Consider the following 8075-nt stretch of genomic DNA (forward strand, 5'->3'; position numbering starts at 1 on the left):
AACTATGCATTTGTACAATTCTATTTTTTGCTATGATAATTATACTACCTTATTTTTCCAATATGAATATTCCAAATTAATTTGTTATTCATAGACTGCTTATCTCACTTGAAGATATTTTCTTATTTTGCATTATGATTATTTGCTATTTTAATACTTATTAAAACCTCAACAATAAAGTAAAATAGAAGAAAATCAATGCATTTTAGGGTCGTTTGATTCCTTGGTAAATTGTTTGAAAGGTACTAGTAAAAACTGAATTTGAAAATCATGTTTAAATTCAATTATTTATGCCAATATTGTTCCCAACATTATTAATGATCCAGTCTTGATTATAAATTATCAAGTATTTATTCAAGTTGACTAGTTCTTTAAATTAAGCAGTAACTCTTTTGTGAACAAAAATTCTTTTAAATTTGATCTTTTAAAACAACGTTCAGTTTATCCTTGTATTGGTCAGTATTCTCAGAAAAACAGAACCAACAGGATGTGTACGTATATATTTACTTCTAACGACTTGGCTCACACAATTTGGGGGGCTGTCAACTATGAAATCTGCAGAGCAGAACAACATTCTGAAGACCCAGGGAAGCGTTGACACTGCAGTCTTAAGTCTGAAGGCAGAATTCCCTCTTCCTTGGGTCTTTTTCTCTTAAGAACTTCAGCAGATTAGATGAGACCCACCACTTTATGGATGATAATCTGTTTTAATTAAAGTCTCAGTTAAGTGTTCACTTCAACTAAAAAATACCTTCATAGGGACATTTAGACTGGTGTTTGACCAAAAACTGGGTACCATGTCCACACTGACATGTAAAATTAACCATCACAATCTTGTCTTATTAAATTCTGTTAAGACTCAAGATGAAGCCATACTGTGTGATTCATACAGACAAGAATGAAAGCAGTGCTTTCACAGGTTAATAACTGATTACTATCCACCAAAAACGTTCATATCCAGTTTTGATAGCCTCCCCCTCATATGTATATTATGATATGGGGAAAAGATAACTTTTAATTGAACTATCACAGTGTCTCCAGTAAAGTGTATTCATTAAATTTGATCAATGCAAAATATGGAGGCAATATTTAAGTTCAATTAAATTCTCAACACCTCTCCTATTTTGATGGATATAGGTTAATTTTTACCAGCCTAAGTTATTTACAAGCCTAACTTTATAAAACGCATGCACAGTTGCTGAGCTGAAGATTGTTTTTAATACTGTGCCAGAAAAAGTAACATCTAGCCTCATCTTCTGTACTGCCCTGCGTACACTGCATGATGTGTTCCAGCTATGGTAAGCTACTCGCAATTTGCCAAGTTGAGTCATACCTGGAATATTGCCTGAAATGTCCTCCTCTCACCCCCATCACATCTCCTCCTAAAATTCAGCTCATAAATCACTCACTATCCTTCCTTGGTTTGTCTGGAATCCTAAATTCTTCTTCTGTACTACCATAGTGTGAATGTGAGCATCATATTAAACTGTAATCACTTATATACTTATTTACCTTTTGCTATATAGTGCTGTTTCAACTTGGCTAAGGCTGTGAACTACATTTCCCAGAATCTCATTTCTTGAGTAGCTCAGGGCTAGAGTTCAAAGGAAGAACTTGAGAAAGATTTGGAAAATGGGAGCCTACTATGTTCCTAATTTATGTTTCATGTCTGGTGAACAGATGTCTCACTTGAATCACCACAGCAGATAGTTTAAAGCCTCTCCACTAATTCTAGAGTTGAGTCAGTTTCCAGACCCAGAGTCTTTTGAATGAAATGAAGGCCTGATATCCTTGAGGAAGGACGATGCCACACTGCCAGAAATTAATACTGCAGTTGTTCCTCTTACTCATCTCCAAAGGGACCTAAGACTATCTATCAGGATGACTGTATTTAGGGAAGGGAAATAAACTTTGTAGGAATTATTAGATGTTGGCTCTAAAGTGATACTCATTCTTGTGGACCCAAAATATCATTATGGTCCACTAGTCAAAGTAAGAGTTTATGGCAGTGATTAATGTAGTTTTGGCTCAGTTACATCTCACAGTGGACCCAGTGAGTCTCCAAATTTATTCTGTGGTTATTTTTCTAATTCCAAAATTCAAAGTTAGAATAAAAATGCTTGGCTCTGGCAGTATTTCTATATTGGTTGCCTCACCTGTGAGAGAGGAGTGAGAACTATTATACTAGAAAAGGTAAAGTTGGAAGGCTTCTACTTACAAAGCAATAAAAGGACTATAAAACTCTTGGAGGATATGTGGAGATTAGGGCCTCCATCAAGGACCTAAAGGATGTAGCTCTTATACAGGAGATTTGGATCTTGGAAAATGACAATGGAGCATCATAAACTTAATCATATGGTAACTCCAATTGCAGATGCTGTTCCAATTGTGATTCCTTTACTGAAACAATGAACACATGTCCTGTTACCAGGTATGTGACTAATAATGTGGTGAATTCTTTTATGGCCATACCTTTTAATAAATGGTACTAAAACCAGTTTACTTTCAGCTGGCAGGGTCAGCAAAACGTATCAACTCTGCAGCTCTGTATAATAATCTAATTCACAAGGAACTTGCCAACCTCCATAATCCACAGTACATTATGCTGGTCTTCTACATCAATAATATCATGTTAATTAGATATGGCGAGCAAAATCGAGCAAACATTCTTGATACATTGACTAGATAAATACATGCTAGAGATGGGAAACAATCAATTAGAGACACAAGGCCTTGCTACTTTGGTAAAATGTCTACAGGTCCAAAGTTCTGGGGGTATTTTAAGATATCTCTTCCAAAGTGAAGGCCTCTTAGAATTTGTAGTGTGTTTCTTTGACCTATTTAACAAGAAATCTAAAAGGCTATTAGTTTTGAATGAGGACCAGAGTAAAATAATGCTCTGCAATATGTCCAGGCTGCCATACAAATTAATCTGCCACTGGGGCCTTATGATCGGGTAGATCTAAAAGTGCTTGAAGTATTTATGGCAGACAGGGATGCTATACAGAGCCTTTGGAAGGTCTCTACAGAATCACATTGCAAACTTTTAGGATTTTGACCAAAGCTCTGCCATCTTCCACAGATGTGTTCTCTTTTGATAGCTTCTGGCTCACCACTACACCTAGTAGACAGAACATCTAAAAGCCACCAAGTACCCATTGAACCTGATCTGCCCTTCAAGAACTGGGAGATGTCTAAGCCACCAGGTAAGAAAGCTGAATGTGCATAATAGCACTCTGTCATCAAGCTGAGGCTTTATATATGAGATTTGGCTCCAGCAGGGCCTGAAGATAAAAGTAAAACAAAATGAGAGATTCAGACTTGCATGGCTCGTTCTGCTGCACTGTCTTTTCTCTCTGAACCCAGATATGGTCATGTGGCAACTTCTTTGTGATTTGTTGATGGAGGAAGAAAAATTTACAGTGAGTCTGTGTAATATGCTGGTACCACCTGAAAGCAGATCGCTACAGCACTGATCCCCACCCTGGGGTACCCTCAGTAGCCCTTCTCTTCAGGGACTATGAAGGATTGTGATGAATGGAAACCCCTTTAGTGTGCAGAATTTCAAGTGATGCCCCGGTTGTCCATTTTTCCTGGAGGGGGAGATTTTCAGATGTACATATCCACACTGACTCATGAGCAGTGGCTAATTGGCTGGCTGGGTGGTCAGGAATTCAAAGCAACAGAATTGGAAAATGAGTGACAAAGAGGTCCTTGGCTAGACCTTTCTGAGTGGTCACAGCATGAAGATATTTTTGTCCCATTGTAAACGCTATGAAAGAAATGCAGAAGGTAGGATGGAGTATGTAGAGGGTTTAAATCAGTAATTCTTAAGCTTTGGGGTAGGGGTTGGGGAGGTCACAGATTCTTTTAAAAATGTGATGTATAGAGCTTCTCTCCAGAAAACACACTTAACTGTACACTTTCTGGAGGTTCATGAATCTTCTAACACAAACCATATCTACAAACCTCTTTGACCTGAGGTCAAGAAAACCTCTTTTAAATAGTACAGATCTGTGAACAATTGGAAATCAACTAATTACAAGATTTCAACGGGAAAGGAAAATCCGTTGAAGCCTAATCCCCAAGTAAGCATCATGGTTAACTGGATACTTTAACAAATCAGAATTTATCCAATCTATCTTCCCACTCAGTCTATTTTATTCTCTTTGCCTGGTTCACTCTCTTTAACTAAAGAACCACAAAATTTTGTAAATGATCTTAGCAATCAACTAACCTAACTTCTCTTGCTCTGGATTTTATTGATAAAGAAACAGACACAAAAGATGAGGTGAATTACAAGATGATACGGTAGAAAATCAGACATAAAAATAAAAATTATAATATGTACAGTGTACTTACTTTCTCTGTGCCAGACACTGTTCTAAGCGTTTTACGTGCATTGAATCATTTAATTCTCACGCAACCCTAAAACTGTCATCTCCAAGGAAACTGAGGTTTGAGAAGTCAGTTGAGTTGTCACAAGTCACATAGCTGGTATGTGATGAAAGTTCTTGATACAGGGTCTGACACAGATAGGAATTAAGTGAATAATTAATAGCAATTTCTTTTCCTTTTCTTGTTCTTTCTCAAGAGAACTATTTAATGACAGAGGACTAGAACTAAATTTTTCTAGCTCCAGAGCCTTTTCTACCCACAACTCATACTCTTCCCTTCCATGCCTTCTCCTCTCCTGTCCCCAAACCTGACCATAATTAGAAAACAGAGGATCTATAGTTGACTAAATGCAATTCAATTCCTTTTTTTGACACAAGTCTCCCTTGAGTCCAATCCTACAAGAAGTTTACTTGAATTAAGTTCCTTTTCACTTCCTTGCATTTTCATTTCACTGAAATTTTACCTGAATTAAGTTCCTTTTCACTTCCTTGTATTTTTATTTCACTGAAATTTCACATTAATATAAAATTTCACATTAATATAAAATTCTTTTATCTTACTAAAGTAATTTCTGCGTATTTCATATATCAATAAATTAATATTTACAATAAATATAGATGTATAAATCTATATTTATTAATATAAATCTCTAAATTATTATTGTCTATTTTTATTGTTTTCTTAGTATACACTCCCCTTAACTGAGATTCAGCCATCTGACATATTTACGTAGACTTGAAAGCCTCTGAGATATTATTTGGTTCTTCATTAAAAAAACCATATAATCAGAGGTAATGTCTGATCAAGAATCACTAGGGCACTGCACACTTGGCTTATTAATTCAGGACTCAGGCTAGAAACTATCAACTGAGAGATGTTATTTATCTTACTTTTAAAAGTTGATTGTTGATCCACTTTTTCATCACAGAATATTCTATAAAATGACACCATATCCTTTGCAGTAAATTCTTCTAAGTTTCCACTTTGTATTCCCAGTGCTGCACGAGCTGGAACGTGGGTGTTTAATTATACTGTTTCCCACACAGAGACTGTGACTATCCATGAATCCTTTTAAGCCAATTTCAGCATTCTGCATTTAAACTTACAAACAAGTTTCTTTAGGGATCCACATGTAACACAGCAGAGCTTACAAAGCAGTCACCAAACCAGTATTTGACAGTTTTTTGTTTTTTTTTTTGCGGGCCTCTCACTGTTGTGGCCTCTCCCGTTGCGGAGCACAGGCTCCGGACACGCAGGCTCAGAGGCCATGGCTCACGGACCCAGCCGCTCCGCGGCACGTGGGATCTTCCTGGACCAGGGCACGAACCCATGTCCCCTGCATCGGCAGGTGGACTCTCAACCACTGCGCCACCAGGGAAGCCCTTGACAGTTTTTAGGATTAAAAATTAAATTATAAAGCATCAAAGATGTTATTCTCCAGTATTCCTTTTTCTTCCATTTCGAAAATTTGTTGCAAAATCCCTGCTGTAGGTATCAAGCAGTTCCTCTGAGGAGATTTATTTATTTTTTTTTAGTCTACTGTAAGACATCTATTCATCCACGCTTTCACTCTTTTTTGTTCACTCTATCCCAAATGTATACTTGCGCAAACAGTAGCACACCAACTAGGCAAGCTCATTTCCATTTTCTGCACTGGAACTTTTTTAGCAGCTGTGCAAAATCTGAGCCTGAAAGATGTTGGGTGTAAAGAACCATGGACACAGTGTACCTTGCAACCATGATTCATAGGTTAATTTTCAGAGCAGCCAGAGGTCCACATGTGGAAAGATCAGATGAATAAAGAAGACTCCTCTACAGTGTTATCAAAATCATGTCATTCCCATGTCCCTTTGAACAGTAACTACATTTTTAAAAGAATACAAGTATTTTAAATACTGGAAAAGACACTCATTTGAGAATATGCCTCACTCAACAAAAATTATCAGTGTTTATGAAAATAAAGGTATCTTAAAAATGTATCAAAGTGTCTGAACTAACTTATAAGCACCAGGACACGACACCAGGGACTTGATCCCTATGTCCTAAAGCCTAGAAAAGTGACTGGTACCTAACAGTAATAGTAACTTTGGAACATTTACAAGGTATCAGGCACAGGTCTACTGGTTCCAAGTATTAACAATCCTTATCCACCACCAGGGAACCACCACCCTCGGTTTTGAGATGAGAACTGAAGCAAGAGGAGAGTTCACCCACTCAAACAAGGCAGTAGCAGATGGGTTCAAACTCAGCCCGTGTGTCTTTAGAGACTGAACGTTTCATATTTGTTGAACAAATGAATGCTGTTAGTTAAGATCAAAATTTTAAAAAAAAAAAAGGACGAGAAGGAACAGGGAGGGAGGGAGGGAGGGAGGGAGGGAGGGAGGGAGGGATGGAGGAAGGAAGGGAGGGAGGGAGGAAGGGAGGGAGGGAGGGGGAGGAAGGAAGGAAAGAAGGGAGGGAGGGGAGAGAGGAAGGAAGGAAGGGAGGGAGGGAGGGAGAAAGGAAGGGAGGGAGGGAGGGAGAAAGGAAGGGAGGGAGGGAGGGAGAAAGGAAGGGAGGGAGGGGGAGGAAGGAAGGAAGGGAGGGAGGGGGAGGAAGGAAGGAAGGGAGGGAGGGGGAGGAAGGGAGGGAGGGATGAAGGGAGGGAGGGAGGGGAGGAAGGAAGCAAGGAAGGAAGGAAGGAAGGGAGGGAGGGAGGGAGGAAGGGAGGGAGAAAACCCAAGGGGAAGATGTTTTACGAATTCTTTGGATAAGATGGTCGAATTTCGGATAGGTCAAGGCAGGCAGGGGCGGCCTCCTGAGATAAGTCTCCTCGGAAACCAGGCTCATGTCTGTCTGAGGAAGAAAAAGCTCTGCCTCAGCAAATAGGAGGAAAAAAAGAAAGAAGTAGCAAAATAAAGGACAATGAGTGGGTAAGAGGCGGAGAGGCCTGGCCTGGCCTAAACACCCCACTGGACTACATGGGGGCGTGTCAGGAACTCAAAGGGGAGGCGACCCCAGCGGCCGCGTCGCTCCCATTGAAGAAAGAACCTTGCATCCCACGGGACGGACGTCCCAGGTCACCTGCGCTCGCACCCCGGGCGGCCGGACACCTGGACCCGAGGAGAAGCCTCAGCCATCATCCAAGTCTTCAAGCTGACAGACCCGCTCCCACCAATGCCGGGGGGCGGGGCGGCCACCCAGGCACCGCCCACATGCCGGGCGCACTGTGATTGGCCCCAGCGCTGCCACAGGCACAGCTTCCTATTGGTCGTGCGCGCGGGCGCCTCTGGAGGAGGCGCAGCTGGCGCAGTCGCCGCTCTCCCGGGGCGTCCAGGCTGGGCGTACTCACGTGCGGAACTGTTTTCATTTTCTCCCCGATGCGTGCGCCCGCCCAGCATGGGCCCGAGGTTGAGCGGCTCGGGGTTGGCGAGGGCACCGGCTTCCCGCCCCCGCGTCCGTTCCCCGGCCGGGCTAGACGCGCGCGGGTTGGTCAGGACCCCGGCCCCTCGTGGCTGCGGGCGGCGCGCGCGGAGGACGGGCTGCGCCGGGGACTCGGCCTTGAGGCCTCCCACTGCCTCTGGGAGCGGGTCCCCGGCGGCGCCGCGGCGTTTGCACAGCGGAGCTGGTCCCGCAGGTCCCTGTGGGCCCTTCCTCCGTCGGCGTCTTGGTTCGGAACGCTTTTCTAGACGGGGTCA

General features: G+C 41.8%; 1 long non-coding RNA gene across 1 annotated transcript in view; it reads right to left on the reverse strand.

The window, feature by feature from the left end:
• LOC149749505 (uncharacterized) overlaps nt 1–6745 on the reverse strand; it is a 51680-nt gene extending 44935 nt beyond the window's left edge. Inside the window, exons 1-2 of the long non-coding RNA XR_016392591.1 lie at nt 5289–6745; nt 4363–4526 (exon numbers count right to left, since the gene is read on the reverse strand). This is a non-coding gene — a long non-coding RNA (uncharacterized LOC149749505). The remainder of the gene's footprint in view (nt 1–4362; nt 4527–5288) is intronic.
• Nucleotides 6746–8075: the final 1330 nt, after the last annotated feature.

This window comes from Delphinapterus leucas, chromosome 3 (assembly GCF_059928025.1).
Source record: "Delphinapterus leucas isolate spDelLeu-1000000601 "Yukka" chromosome 3, BTC_Dleu_Yukka2, whole genome shotgun sequence".
In the NCBI taxonomy this organism is placed as follows: domain Eukaryota; kingdom Metazoa; phylum Chordata; class Mammalia; order Artiodactyla; family Monodontidae; genus Delphinapterus; species Delphinapterus leucas.